Here is a 16,938-nt window from a genome sequence, read left to right as displayed (position 1 = left end):
AATGCACGCTACTCTTTGTCGGGGGCCGAATTTTCGCCAGCATCAATACGGTTCCTGTAGAATATGTTGTGTGGATCCTCACGGGTGTTCGATTGTGAGAAGAGATCTCCAAGTTTTGCTAGATAATGGTGCTATTGAGATCTATAGAAATAGGGATGAAAATGAAGTTAACATGATAGGATGTTATCCGCATGAGCTTTTAGTCTCAGATATCAACTCGGAAATGCCTACAGTTAGCGTCATCATTCCTCATTTCAACATGCCTGAGCGCATGGAAGTTACCTACAACAAGCCAAGGGTTCCTGTTGCTCCTCTGATCATTTGTCTACCTGGACCTGTTCCTTATGACTCTGACAAGGCAGTTCCATACAACTACAATGCCACAATGATAAAGGATAGACAAGAAGTTCCTTTACCAACTCTCTCATCTGTCGAAAACATCGCCGATGTAAGTCGAGTAACAAGAAGTGGACGTGTGTATACTCCACTACCTTCAAAGCAGCCTGTTGCTCCTACAACCGGACAAAATCCTGTCAATGTTCCAGTGGGAAATCCTGTGGAAACTCCTGTCAGTAATACAAACACTGATATTGGTCAATCCAGTGGAACCAATGTGAATCCTGACTTTGATGAAATTTTGAAACTTATCAAAAGAAGTGAATACAAGATTGTGGATCAGCTTATGCAGACTCCTTCGAAGATCTCCATACTTTCATTGCTTTTAAATTCAGAAGCCCACAGGGAAGCCCTGATGAAGGTCTTAGATCAAGCTTTTGTAGATCATGATGTGACTATTGATCACTTTGATGGGATAATAGCCAACATAACTGCTTGCAACAATTTAAGCTTCTGTGATGAAGAACTCCCCGAGGAGGGTAAAAATCACAATCTTGCTTTGCACATTTCTATGAACTGTCAGTCAGACTCTTTGTCCAATGTGTTGGTAGACACCGGATCTTCCTTGAATGTGATGCCAAAGACGACTCTTGCTCGCTTGTCATACCAAGGAATGCCTATGAAGTTCAGTGGTGTAGTTGTCAAAGCATTTGATGGATCGCGAAAATCTGTTATCGGCGAAGTCAACCTTCCCATGACCATTGGTTCACATACATTTCAAATCATCTTCCAGGTCATGGACATTCAAGCTGCTTATAGCTGTCTGTTGGGACGACCATGGATTCATGAAGCAGGGGCAGTAACTTCTACGCTCCATCAAAAGTTAAAATTTGTAACAAATGGAAAATTGGTAACAATAAGTGGAGAACAAGCCTTGATGGTGAGCCATTTATCCAATTTCTCTTTCATTAGTGCTGATGATGTGGAAGGAACTCAGTTCCAAGGTCTCTCTTTAGAAGACGAATCTTCCAAAAAGAAAGCATCGATCTCTTCTTACAAAGAGGCAGTAAAAGTAGTGCAAGATGGAACTACCACCGGCTGGGGGCAAGTTGTGATCCCTACTAAGAATGAAACTAGAGCAGGACTCGGATGTTCACCAACATTCTCAAACTGCACCAAGAAGGATGAAACCCTTCGTCCGATCAAAGAAACATTCATTAGTGGAGGATTCCTTAACCCAATTCCTCAAGAGGTTAATGTCCTTATCGAAGAATGCATTGAAGAAGGTTTACCCGATCCTGAAGAAGAATGGAAATGTTATCTCAATGACTCGGGATATATATCTCAAGAAGAACCATATCCTCCTTCGGAGAAACCCAAAGGCAAAGAAATTCCGCCTATTCCTGCAGAGGTTTGGGACACCTTGGGACAACCAAGTGGAAAATTTGATTATATGGTGAAATACACTGCACCTGAAAGTTCAAAGATTGCGATTGAGGATATCCAACCAACCGGATGGGGAGATTCCTGTGAATATAATAGTCAACCAGAAAAGGCTTATCAGCCCTGTCAATTTTCTCAGCAGCCTGAAATTACTGAAGATTTCAGCTTCAATGCATCTGCCAAGGTTTATAATCCTGAAGATGGTTATTATCACATAAATGCCATTTTTGAAGATGAAGGGGAAGATGGTCCCGCAACTGACTCGGAAAGTGTCGCTGACAATGAGTCTCTTCATCCTGAAGACTGGGAAGAACACCCTGAAAATTCTGAAGATTGTGACTCGTCTTATGCTCTTCAAGAAGTAGAAGAAGACCGTTTCAACTCTGCAAAGAACAAGGTTGACAAACCAGGACCTTCAAATCCTGCTCGACCAGCGGTCAATGTCAAAACTGAAGATAATTCTGAGGAGAATTTTCCTGAATACATAATGCACAGAGGAGTTCGTTGCTACTGGAAGGCTGTCGACGTTCCGAATGTTGTTCGCCGCTCAAAGTAATCACCTCGCTGTTATTTTGACCTCCTGCCTTGCCCAAAGCAGAGAGATGTTTTATAGGGCTTTGCTTTTAAATATTCCGCCCAAATAACTTTGTGTATAGGGCTTTGTTTTAAAAGTTTCCCTCTTTGTCCTGCCCAAGGCAAATGAGTTTGTGTTTAGGGCTTTGTTTCAAAGATGAATCATAAATAAAGTGTCATTTTGAATTCCCTACATTATATGTTTTATTTTTTCTTTTTTCTGGAAATGGTAATCCTAAAAAACCAAAATAAAAAAAAAAAACTTTTCAAAAAAAAATCTGCATACACTCTTGCATTCATAAATTTTCTGAAATAAATATAAATCACATGTGCAGATTTACTATTGATAAACCCATTGAATGCAATAACCCTATGCCCTCTCCCAACTTTGAGTTTCCTGTGTTCGAAGCCGAAGAAGAGGAAGAAGAGGAGATCCCGGACGAGATCTCTCGATTACTTAAGCACGAGGAAAGAGCCATTCTGCCTCACAAAGAGCCTTTAGAAAAAATCAACTTGGGTTCTGAAGAAGACAAAAAAGAAGTGACCATTGGATCGCTGCTTGATGGTGATGTCAAGAGGAAGTTGACAGACCTTCTCCAAGAATATGTTGACGTGTTTGCCTGGTCCTACCAAGACATGCCTGGGTTGGATACCAATATTGTTCAGCATTATTTGCCATTGAAGCCAGAATGTCCGCCAGTTAAGCAGAAATTGCGAAGGACTCACCCTGATATGGCTAACAAGATCAAAGTGGAAGTTCAAAAGCAACTCGACGCAGGTTTTCTTGTCACCTCCGAGTATCCTCAATGGTTGGCCAACATAGTGCCAGTTCCGAAGAAAGATGGCAAAGTCAGAATGTGTGTTGACTACCGTGACTTGAACAAGGCTAGTCCAAAAGATGACTTCCCATTACCGCATATCGACATGCTGGTTGATAACACCGCTAAGTTCAACGTCTTTTCCTTCATGGACGGGTTCTCCAGTTATAATCAGATTAAGATGGCTCCTGAAGACATGGAGAAGACATCTTTCATCACCCCATGGGGTACTTTTTGCTACAAAGTGATGCCGTTTGGATTAAAGAATGCAGGCGCAACTTACCAAAGGGCAATGACTACTCTCTTTCATGACATGATGCATAAAGAAATAGAAGTTTATGTGGACGACATGATAGCCAAGTCCAGCACAGAAGAAGAACATATTGAATACCTTTTGAAGTTGTTTCAACGACTAAGGAAATATCAGTTTCGCTTGAATCCTAACAAATGTACTTTTGGGGTTAGATCTGGAAAACTCTTGGGTTTCATTGTCAGCCAAAGAGGTATTGAAGTAGATCCCGACAAAGTCAGAGCTATTCAAGAGATGCCTGCACCAAAGACTGAAAAACAAGTAAGAGGATTTCTCGGACGATTGAACTACATCTCCAGATTTATCTCTCAAATGACTGCTACTTGTGGGCCAATTTTCAAGCTTCTCCGCAAAGATCAAGGGGTTGTATGGACTAAAGATTGCCAGAAAGCGTTCGACAGTATCAAGGAATACCTGTTAGAACCACCGATATTGATTCCTCCAGTTGAAGGAAGACCATTAATCATGTACCTTACTGTGTTGGAAGAATCCATGGGCTGTATGCTTGGACAGCAAGATGAAACCGGTAAGAAGGAGCATGCCATCTATTACTTGAGTAAGAAATTCACAGATTGTGAGTCTCGTTACTCCATGCTCGAAAAAAACATGTTGTGCTTTGGCTTGGGCTTCAAAACGTCTTCGCCAATACATGATCAACAATACTACTTGGTTAATCTCCAAAATGGATCCGATCAAGTATGTCTTTGAAAAGCCTGCCTTAACAGGAAGGATTGCCCGATGGCAAATGCTGTTATCCGAATATGACATTGAATACCGTGCTCAAAAAGCAGTCAAAGGAAGCATTCTCGCCGATCATTTGGCGCATCAACCAATTAATGAATATCAATCTCTCAAGTTTGACTTTCCTGATGAAGATGTCTTGTACTTGAAAATGAAAGATTGTGACGAACCATTACCTGAAGAAGGTCCTGAGCCTGGATCAAGATGGGGCCTAATTTTCGATGGAGCAGTAAACGCTTTTGGCAATGGAATTGGGGCAATCATCATTACTCCCAAGGGTACTCATATCCCGTTCTCTGCCAGATTACTATTTGATTGCACCAACAACATCGCAGAATATGAAGCTTGTATCATGGGTCTCGAAGAAGCCATTGACTTAAGGATCAAGATCCTCGACATATATGGAGATTCAGCCCTCGTGATCAACCAAATCAAAGACAAGTGGGAAACTTACCACCCTGGCTTGATTCCTTACAGAGATTATGCAAGACGTCTTTTGACTTTCTTCAACAAGGTTGAATTGCATCATATACCTCGAGATCAGAATCGAATGGCAGACGCCTTGGCTACTCTATCTTCCATGTTCAAAGTCAGTCACTGGAATGATGTGCCTAAAGTCAGAATTACGCGCCTTGAAAGGCCCGCCTATGTATTTGCAACTGAAGCAGTCATCGATGATAAACCGTGGTTCCACGACATCAAACGCTTCCTTCAAACTCAAGAGTACCCGCTTGGGGCATCAAACAAAGATATGAAAACTCTAAGGAGACTTTCTGGCAGTTTCTTCCTGAATGAAGATGTGCTATACAAAAGAAATTTCGACATGGTTTTGCTCAGATGCGTGGATACTATTGGTTGACAATGGAATCTGACTGTTACAAACACGTGAAGAGATGTCACAAGTGCCAGATCTACGCAGATAAGATCCATGTGCCACCGACTCTACTCAACGTTCTCTCATCTCCATGGCCTTTCTCCATGTGGGGTATCGACATGATTGGAATGATCGAACCAAAAGCTTCAAACGGTCATCGTTTCATCTTGGTAGCAATTGATTACTTCACCAAATGGGTCGAAGCAGCATCTTACGCCAATGTTACAAGACAAGTGGTTGTGAGGTTTATCAAGAACAACATCATTTGCCGATATGGTGTTCCCAGCAAGATCATTACTGACAATGGTTCAAACTTGAACAATAAAATGATGAAAGAATTGTGTGAGGAATTCAAGATTGAGCATCATAACTCTTCTCCTTACAGACCAAAAATGAACGGCGCGGTTGAAGCTGCCAACAAGAACATTAAGAAGATCGTCCAGAAAATGGTCGTCACTTACAAAGACTGGCATGAAATGCTGCCATTTGCTTTACATGGGTACCGAACTTCAGTGCGTACTTCAACAGGGGCAACTCCCTTTTCTCTAGTATACGGCATGGAAGCTGTGCTCCCCGTAGAAGTTGAAATCCCATCAATGAGAGTCCTCATGGAGACTAAGTTATCAGAGGCTGAATGGTGTCAAAACCGATACGATCAGTTGAATTTAATTGAAGAAAAACGTATGACTGCTCTATGCCATGGACAGTTATACCAAGCAAGAATGAAACAAGCTTTCAACAAAAAGGTTCGACCTCGTGAATTTCAAGAAGGCGACCTCGTGCTTAAAAAGATCTTGTCTTTTCAACCAGATTCTAGGGGCAAATGGTCTCCTAATTATGAAGGCCCGTATGTTGTCAAAAGAACATTTTCTGGCGGCGCCATGACTCTTACAACCATGGATGGTGATGAACTACCGCATCCTGTGAATGCTGATGCAGTCAAGAAATACTTTGTCTAAAAAATACAAAAGAACAGCTCGGTAAGTTGAAAACCCGCAAAGGGCGACTTAGACAAAAATGAGCGTCTCGGTGGACTGAAAACCCGAAAGGGCGGTCCAGGCAAAAATTAGAGACAATAAACAGAAAAATTCATCCTGGTAGATTGAAAACCTGAAAGGGCAATCTAGGCAAAAATTAAGGAATTATGACAAAGTAACTGCATCAGTCCATACTTCGTCACCTGAAGAGTCTGTACTTCATCAAAGGATCTTCAATCAAATCACCGCCAATCTGAAGCGACAAGCACAGTTGGAACTCAAAGTTGTTGGGAGGAAATAGTGGTTATTGCTTTCAATGTAGCCTTTTCCGCATAATTACCATTTCCAACTTTTGTAAATACTCTATGGAATCACGCCTTTAGCTGATTACCATCCTATTAAATAAATTTGAGCCTTGTGCCCACTTGTTTGCAATCTCTAATTTCTTTCAGCTTGCAAAATGACGCTTTAATTGTGTTATTCACTTTTGAAACAAAAAAAAAAAAGAAAAAAAGTTTTAAATGAATTTACTTTCCTCTTTCAAAATAAAAGCGAAATTTTCCTTTGAGTTGTGAACAACAGAAGGAACATCAACAGCTATCTCCATAGGACGAATCAAAGATTATGACAGGAAAAACTCTTCTATCCCCAGTGAAGAAGGTCTTTTATCCCCAGTGACGAAGATTTTCCATCTCCAGTGAAGAGGTTCTTCCATCTCAATAAGAAAAGATGCTCATCTTCCCCAGAGAAGTTTAAAGCACGCAACACCATTTATCACCTGTGTTATCTACACCGTGTTGAAGAACATTTGCCAAGTATCTGGTTGTATTGCGACGTCGGTCCTTCTCCAGTATATACTTCATTGTCTGTCAGTATTGTCAGTATGCATGCTACATTCATGACATTCATCATTCATACATATTTGCATCATTTATGCATCATTGCATTTTTCAAATGTCTGCCTAAAATCACTTGTTCAGGATATATTTATCCCAAAAAAGAAAGAAAAAAAAAAAAAAAAGAAAGAAAAAAAAAAGAAAAAAGAAACAGATACGGGCGTGTCATCTCTCCAAGTAGGTTGTCACCCATAAGCAGAAAAGAACATATTCTTTCTCCAGTTCCCCACTGAGATCATTCCTCGTGGAAAAAGGTTTCTTTAGTTTCTCCTCTCAAAACAAAGGAGAAAATACCCATTCGAGTTCATTCCTCATTGGGTACAAAGTCTTGTTTGACCGTTTCTTTCCAATTCATTCTTGGTTAGAACCCTGTCTTTACCAAAGATTCAAATTCCGATTCCCCAAATAGAGTCGTGAAAACAGACAATAAGCAATAGCCTCATCATCCGAGCAGCTTATGTCTCTTTCAAAAGATTTTTCCTCTTTAGGAAATCAATCATGAAGACCATTTGACAATCAGGGCCTTATTACTGTTCACAAGGCTGAATATCCAGTAATTCCCCTAGCAAAGTCTCCGAGATCATTTTATCACTTGGCTGATAATTGATCATGTCTTCAAAACCACTATCACGAGGCTGGTAGTCGGTAACTTTTTGTTCTGGTTATATTATTAAACATGTCTATCACAAGGCTGATAGTCGGTAATATTAACCGAACCTTTGAAACTCTTTTTACCTTGTCAAGTCTATCACAATGCTGGTAGTCGGTAATACAGTTTCATACCTTTCACCTTCGCATTATTAAACAAGTCTATCCCCGTGCTGATAGTCGATAATGTCGGTAGGTAAGTTTTTCTTACAAAGCTATCATTCCCAGGTGAAGCATACACTTGCTTTCCTGATAAAACGGATTCTCTTCCTAAAACGGATTGAGGCATCCTTCCCAATCTCTTTTCCCCAGTGGAGTCAGTTTGATATCCCTCGGTAAAGACATCCTTGCATCATTCGCAATTTTGGTATCTTAGGTCCAAAATTCGCGTCTTCTGATATTTAAGTCTCTTCCACCCTATCAAAACGAAGATTTTCAATCTTCATGTCTCAGGTTGAAGAAACTTAAATAGGGGCATCTGTCATACCCCAATTTTTGACCTAAGATACCACCTCATATCATTTGCATATGCATCATTTGCATCTCTAACAAATTGCATAGCTTGTGTTTGTTACTTGTGTTCAGCAGGGTTTAATCAAGAAATCACTCATCAGTACAAGTAACAATCAATTAGGGTTTTGTTCTCCCTTCATTTCAAATGAATCATCTTCATCAACAATCAACATTTGGTCCTCAAAAATCCATCTCAACAAGCTCAAAGGCTCTGAATCGACTGAATTAGGGTTTTGACTGAAGATAGCATACTCCTGACTTTTGCTCAGGATTTGACCTAATGACTTGGGACATGATATCAAGACCCCAAGTACATCATTTTGACCTAATCCATTAGCTCAAGACATCTCCTACACAAATATTGATCAGACAAATCCTCAGATTAGGGTTTTGAACTATCAGGGACTGAAATCAGGGATCACATTTGGGAAACCCTAAAAATCCCCAGGGAGTCAATCAAAGGTTTCAATCATCTTCAAATAATCCCTATGACAACATCCAATGGAAATTACATCTCAATTCAAGATCCACAGTCATCAATTTCATCTGGTCGACAATTAGGGTTTTTGACCTAATTCACTGAATAACTGACTTTTTAATCAGGACATGGTGCCACAACTCAAACCATGGCTCAATATCCTCTAATGCTTCAATATGATCCATTCATACCATTCATTTGGTGAGGGTAGCCTGTTTCATTTGAAATCTCCAGAAACGCGATTCGTCTGAAAAAGTCAACTGTACAAGATTGCCATTGACTTTTGGGGAATTTTGGTCAACCATGACTTTTGAAGTTTTAAATCATCAATATATGATATATGAAGTCATTTGATCAAGAAAAATCAAGAAAATCAATCAAGAATCAAAAAGTCAAAAGTTTGACTTTTCATACTTAGAAAAATTTCTAAGTGTTTTTCATGGTTTTTTCCAAACTTTGAAAGGGAATTTCTCAAAATTTCACCTACAAACTGAAAAAAACTTCCAACATGAAAGTTGTAGATTTTGATCCAATAAACAACTTTGACACATATAAATTTTTTCCATAAGATCAACCATTTAAGAGATATGGAGCTTCAAAGTTGGCATCTTTGGAAAATTCACTTGAAACTTCATTTTTCTCAAAGTTCATGGATCTTTTTCACCCACTTCCTTAAGGATCTTGAAGAAACTTTCAACTAGGGTTTTGAAGTGTGTAATATGAGCTTTCCAAAATGTCCAAGAGCATGAAAAAATATGGAGTGTAGCCATGGTTTTGAATTTTGACATTAGTGAACTTTTCACTTGAAATTACATGCCATTTTCACTAAGTTATGAACCAATTTGCCAAATGATCCAAGTAATGATGCATAGATGCAATAATTGGTAGATATTTTCTGATTTGAGATCAGAATGGAAGAGGATAAGAAGTTTGAGAAATAACCATGGTTAAGTCACTTTTAACCATTTGCATTTAATGTGAAAGATTCCATTTTATCTCTTAAGCCAAATCATCATTCTTGATCAACTTGCAAGAGCTTTGTATTCAGAAACTTTGGCCTATAAATAGAGGTTCAAATCACTCTTCAATTCACACCAAAACCTCACAATTATAGGTTTTCTCTCTTCTTTCTTGAATTGCAAGTTTCATAGTTTTCAAAGAGGTAGAAAACTCAACCTCCAAACCCTTGAAGTTATGGCCAAAGTGATGGTTCTAGCAACTCATAAACATCATATGGGATGTGTTTGAACCACTCACACACCCCAAATTACCCCAAAACTCAGATTCACTCTTGAACCTCCATATGAACACATAAAGAGCCTTATCATGCCAATTTTCATTCCAGATCATTTCTGTCCAAATTAACACTTCCCACACCTCACATATATCACATATGAGCTATCCAAACACTCATCATCAACCTGAAATATCAGAATCATAGAGCTCGATTCACACTTGGGCTTAATTGCAGATCGGGTACCTCCAACTACTCCAGGTGTTTTCAATTCACTCCAAGCATCCAGACACCTTCCATATGGTCCATTGAAGCTATCCAGATCATCAAACAACTTCTGTAACACCTCTATTGCAGAATTCGAATCCCAGCTTGGCCGTTTTTGAAGGTAAGTGCTATGAACTTCAAACTCATACATACATGCATCATAAATGAAAAATTGAGTTGCTATCTTGTTTCTGCACTATCACTGATCAATAGCCCTCAATCAATTTCACAATTCATCAATTATACACAATTTCAGATTGAATCATAAGATTAGGGTTCTTCGTGTTCATCAGAGAATTAATCATCTTAGAGCAAAAATAAATGCAATTAAATGATACCATTGTGTTCCTCGTCCAAAACCGAGCAAGATAGACTATCTACTTGATCAAAACAATCCAGTTTCAAAGATTTTCAAAAATCAGTTGAAGGTGTGTTCTTGGCGCCATTTTTGTTTCAGAAATTTCAAATCCAAGTTTTAAAATATAATCAGTTTGATGCGTGTTATTAACAAGCCACAAGCGTGGCTCAGTTGGTTGTGTGTTTTGGCTGGTGAGAGAGAGGGCGTGGGTTCAAACCCTGGCAGGACCAAAAGCTTATTTTTTGCCACTTTTCTCATTCATTTTCTTAACAACTTCACTTAATTAATTAACATAGCAAATTAACTCATTTTAACTTCATTTTTTGCATACTCTTTGTTTAATATACATATTTTATGAATATCAAAAAAAATCACAAAAATATATTTGTTTAATACATTTTTAATTAAGTTTAAAATAACATATTTTTAAGTGTTTTTTAATACTTTTAAATATTGTTTTTCACTTGATTTCTCAAAACTTAATCACTTGTAAATATTTTTTGAACAAACCCTAATCATCTAAGTGTTAATTGAAGACAATCTTTTTGTTTATCTTGATTAAATTAACTTCTTTCAAAATTCAAATCGTTTTAAAACGAGCGATCGCGATTCTTTTCAAAAACAATAAACCATTTCTTTTTGAAACTTTTGATTAAATCTTTTAATTGATCAATTGGTTTTCAAAACGATGTGGGGCCTCTCGAATATTAGAGAGTATAAGACCCACTCCTTTTTTCTTTTTTCTACAGTTTTTCTTTGTACAGAAAACTCTTTCAAAACAATAACTTTCAAACAGTTTTTCAAACCTCGCGTCTGTTAAAAATAATCAACCATGTTTTATAAAATAAAACACGGGCCTCCATGTAGGTATAAGTCCCAAGCCCTTTTGTACATACCCACTCAAGTACATGAAATTAGGTATTTCATTGTACGCCTTTTGTACATATCTCAATCTGTTTTTTAACTTTGAATAACAAACCAAAAATGAAGGTTTCTTTAAATCTTCCCAAAAATACCATGGGCCTCCATGTAGGTATAAGTCCCAAGCCCTTTTGTAAATACCTGTTTACATAGCTTTGAATAAACTCAAAGGGACCTCTCCCCGAGTATAAGTCCCGAGCCCCGTGTATTCAAATGGATCATGCTTACAGGTATATTTCCTTCATAAACTCCATTATATACACACACCTTGTCATATATATATGCTTATTCATAACCTGTTCATGTCTGTTCATGTTTGTTCATACTTGTTCATGTTTGTTCATATGTGTGATATGTGTGCTTGTTCAACTTAGTACAACACTAGGTTCCCCATAGCCTCCTATTGGGCTTCGTGCAAAGAATCTCCACTAGTTTAGGTTAGGACATAGAGTATGGTTTCCCGGTGAAATCGCTCTAAGAGCTCAAACCAACTATACCATGCCTCCCCTTGGGCTTTGTACAAACGAGTGACCCTCCCATAGCCTCCTCTTGGGCTTACAATGCAAGGACCCTGGATTGTCCCTCCCATAGCCTCCTCTTGGGCTTACAATGCAAGGACCCTCGGATAGCCTCCTCTTGGGCTTCGTACAAGGACCCACGGGCTTCTTATAAGCATCCCCAATATCCAAAACAAATACCCTAGGAGATTAGACATTTTTGATCTCTATGCTAGGAGTATCTCTTCTATATCATCACAAACAATCAATCAATCAAAAATCAAACTTTTTTTGCCACAAGGCTGGCTAATCAATCAAACTGTTTTACCACCGTACTGGATGATTAATCAAAGTTTTTGTCACAAGGCTGACTTCATTGAAACTTTTGCCACAAGGCTGGCTGATTAATCAAAGTTTTAGTCACAAGGCTGACTTCATTGAAACTTTTGCCACAAGGCTGGTTAAACAACAAAAACATCTTTATCATTCTAAGCACCCTAAGTGGCATGGCCCCGGGCTTATAATGAAAAGATTTTCAAACAAAATCAAACAGATGTATGTGATGATATAGATTAGATACATCTAGCATTTAGACGACATTTGTCTATTTTCCTTTGCTTCCACTAGCATAAGTGGGAACTACGATTGCTCTGACTTTCTCAACATCCCTTTGAGAATACGTAGGCACAAGGTCGATCCTTGGCGAGCAAAACAAAACAAAAAGAAACCATTCAAACCTTAGCACCCGTAGACCCCGAGCTACAGATGCTCTGATTCCCTCTAAGGGATATGTATGCAGAGGATCGCGATGATCTTTGCGAGCATAATCAAACAAACACCTTAGGTCCCACCTATTTCACAAGAACCTCCACCACAACAAGAATGGAATAAACAAAACAAAGAAACCTATAGAGGACTATAGATACGTTGGGTGCTAATACCTTCCCTTCGTATAACCAACCCTCTTACCCGGAATCTCTCCCCCACTTTTTAGGTTATTGCAGCTTTTTTCCTTTTCCTACTTTGGAAACAATAAAAAGTTTGGTCGGTACAAAAGAAAAATCATTTTTTTTGAGCACTCGAGCCCAAAGAAGGCATCAGGTGTCTCATCCACAAAAAAGAGGAACAAAACGATTTTTCGCCCGCGACACTTGGCAGTGATAATGGCACCTTCAATTTCAATCCAAATCGTAACCTATTGCGTTACGTCTTATCACGTTAGTCCCTTGGCAGTGATAATGGCACCTTCAATTTCAATCCAAATCGTAACCTATCGCGTTACGTCTTATCACGTTAGTCCCTTGGCAGTGATAATGGCACCTTCAATTTCAATTTCAAATCGTAACCTATCGCGTTACGTATTATCATGTTAGTCCCTTGGCAGTGATAATGGCACCTTCAATTTCAATCTCAATCCAAATCGTGACCTATTGCGTTACGTCTTTTCACGTTGGTCCCTTGGAAGTGATAATGGCACCAAGTTCTCTGTCCCTTGGCAGAGATACGCTTCCAAATCATCTTGCTGATCAATGGCACGTTAGTCCCCTGACAGTGATACAAAGCTACGCAAATAGGGATTTATTTTCCCTGTTTCTGCAACAATACATCAATTGGGTTTATCACGTTAGTCCCTCAGCAGTGATCTTCTTCAAAACTTCACTAACAAACAAGGTTCTATTTTTCTTTTCCAAAGTTACTAACTTCAACTAACATAACTAACAATCATGCATCATTCAATTAACATACCTCATTCATACATATTGCATATACATACACCGCTCTCATTTATTTTGAGAAGCACACTGCATCGTGCATCGCATGCATCATAAACATTGCATAAAGTCAAGGTTGCCTTTTTAGGCCACGCTACGATCTAGATGCGTAGCTCCTTCAAAAAAAGAGCGTCTGCTTCACAGTAAAAAAAAGAGAAGAGAGAGAAAGAATGGGATTCACCTTGGATGGCATCTTTAAAGCCCATCTCCCACTTAACTTCTTCCCAACAAATGCAAATTTCGGGGCATTCTCAGTGTCCAATCATCTTCTACCTCTAGATCACGATAGGCAGATGTGCCTATCTAATTCTTCAGGTTTAAGAAGATTGAACAGGGGCAGCTGTCATACCCCAAAATTTGCCCTCCTATATTCAATCAAAGGTTCCTCTATGCATCTTCAATGGCTCAAAGTTCAAGGGACTGTTCAAAACAACACTCTCTTCTAATCAAAGATCTCCAAAACTAGGTTTTCATTTTATCAAAGGATTGTGAATATCCAAGGCCTCAAATGGATCTCAAGGTCCCTCATATGTCTCAAGGCACCTCAATGTCAAAAGTCAAGCTTCTATTCCAAGGATTGCTCACTCAATGGCTCAGACGACCAATAATCGACTATGTCGGCCTAAAAGTCAACTATAGTCGAAATACAGTCAAACTTCAAGATATTTGGTCAACGTCAAGTATGTGAGGTTATTGATCAAAGGTTGATCATGATCCATTAATAAAAACTCAGAGATGAACAAATTCAAAACGTTCAAATTAGGGTTTTTTATAGAAGAAAGTCAACTCAACTTTGACTGGCCATAACTTTCACATGGAACATCAGAAATTTCCCAACCAAAGCCTATTTTCAAGGAAATTGGATTCTCTACGACTTTGTCTCTCACAAGCCAAGGTCAGAAATGTATCATTTTGGAGATATGGTCGAAGAGATTACAGGTCCTCCAAAAAGTCAACAAAAACACCTTTTGGGGCAAAGCTCATAACTTGAGCATGGAAACTTCAAATAAGATGAAACCAAAAGGGTCATTTAGAGGACTCTCTAAAATTTCCAAAAAGTCCAATAACACCTCAAAACGATAAAAATTGAGCAAGATACGAGTTGTACAAGTTGGTCGAATTCTAAGAAATGCATAACTTCTTAATGGGTAATTTTCACAATTTTTGATTGGTGGGCCTAACTTTTGGACCTCAAACATGTATATGGGCTAAATAAAAACCTTTAAATCATTTATTTTATTTTTATGACATTTCTTTATATTTATTTGAATTTTGTTCATTTAAATATTAAATAAATTAAGTAAAATATGAAATAAATTGATTTAAATCATAAAATGCATTTTTGAATCATGGCAAGCAATCCAAATATCAGATATTGAATGAAAAATTCGTGGAAGCATGATTGGGATGATTGGAATAAAATTTGAGCAAAAATAGCAAGATTAGAATTTGATTTTCAATCAATTATTTAACATTGATTCTTTTCCTTTTTGGTTAACCTAAACAAGCTACTATATAAACATAATTATCACAAGCACAAAGGAGGTTTTTGGGGACGAAATTCTGGACTCACAAACCCTATTCTAAAACTAAAAAAAAAAACAGAATTTTAGGGCACGGCCAAAGGAGGTCCTCTAGGTGTTTTTAAGTGTCCCTAAGCATTCATTCATCAGGCTGTAACATCCAGCAACCTATCCCTACTATCACACGGAGCCAAAGCATCACAGAAGCTCCCCTCTCGAATCAAACATCTTGGTAAAGTTTCTTGATTTCGATTTCGATTAGCTATGCATTTTTGACGTGTTTGTTATGGTTATTTATGTTCAAGGTATCCATTAGAAGAGATTGAACGTATTACATGAAGGTTTCGAAGCCCGTAGCAAGACACGCCATGTTTAGGGCGTGATACACTTTGTGTTTCAGTTTCGCTTTTGCAGACATTTTTAGGCCAAACGGACATCACTATTGAATTCGTGAGGGTCAATTTAGGGGGGATAGGGTGTTTTGGACTTTTAAATTTTGTTGTATTCCAAGATTTGTTTTTTTGCAGATTTTTGCTATGAAATAATGTTGCAGAAGTCGTAGCAAAGTGGAAGAAAATTCATAGCTAAACCTTGCCATCTCAAGCTTGATGACGATGAATAGTGCTTAGGGAATGGTGGACCGCATGCGTTAACTCTTCATTGGCCAGTCAATATTGCTTTTTTCTCTCTCTATTTTTATTGGCTGGTCAAGAATTCAAAGGCACTCTCTCTTCACCTCATTCGCCATCAACGCCACGCGGGTCCCACGGTTTGACTGTCCATTTGTTTCTTTTCGTTTTATATATTTTTATTTATGTGACATATGTATGACTAACATGACTTGGGAGAATTGGTAAAGGCGTGGGGACTGTAACTTCTAGGGCCTGGGTTCGAGACCTGGCCATGACCCCTTTCTTTTTAACAAATTAAATGATGTATGATTCAGTACTTCGTTCCACACGCGGCGCGCCGTACACGCTCGTTATCAGCCACAAGATCACGCAAATGTCCAGATCTGACGCACCAGAATTGAAGGCGTACCATGCTCCAGCAATAAGCAACAACACAGGATGAAACCAGGTTTTCTATATATATATATATTTATTTAGGTTAAATGATGATTAAGTAGATTTAATTAATTTATTCTAATTAGGGTTAGATATAAAATAGAATTAGGTTAATAATATAATGAACCTTAGGATTATTTCCCGATTATTATTATCGACTAATTTATTTAATCATCTTTAATTATAAAAATCACAAAAAACCTAGAGCGGTCATCAACATATTAGGGTTTACCCCATCCCATTTGGCCAAAGTATCAAATATTAGGGTTTAAATTATTATTCGTTTCGACTAAATTTATTGGTCGCGATGATTAATAATCGGTTAATTTAATTAATCAAATCCTACAAATTAAAATAATATTTATTTTGCTAAACGGTTTTAACCAAAGCTATTGGTTACGATGATTAGCATTTTTCCTTTACCAAAATTCGTTATTATTTGTAATCGAATCTATCGATTATGAGGAGTAACGATAATTAAAATACACACATTTGCTATTCGCGATAATCGAATCTATCGATTATAGTGGTTAGCAATCCTCCCTTTAATCCGTTAGCCATGGTAATCAACCCTATTGATTATTGCGACTAATGGTGACATATTAAATCAGGGTTGTACGCCCCAAAACCTAAAACACACTAAATCAAACTACGGATCTTCATCCTTATTGCAAACTACGATGGGCCATTCA

This window comes from Vicia villosa, linkage group LG5 (genome assembly GCF_029867415.1).
Source record: "Vicia villosa cultivar HV-30 ecotype Madison, WI linkage group LG5, Vvil1.0, whole genome shotgun sequence".
Taxonomy (NCBI): Eukaryota; Viridiplantae; Streptophyta; class Magnoliopsida; order Fabales; family Fabaceae; genus Vicia; species Vicia villosa.
This window is presented reverse-complemented; position numbering follows the sequence as displayed.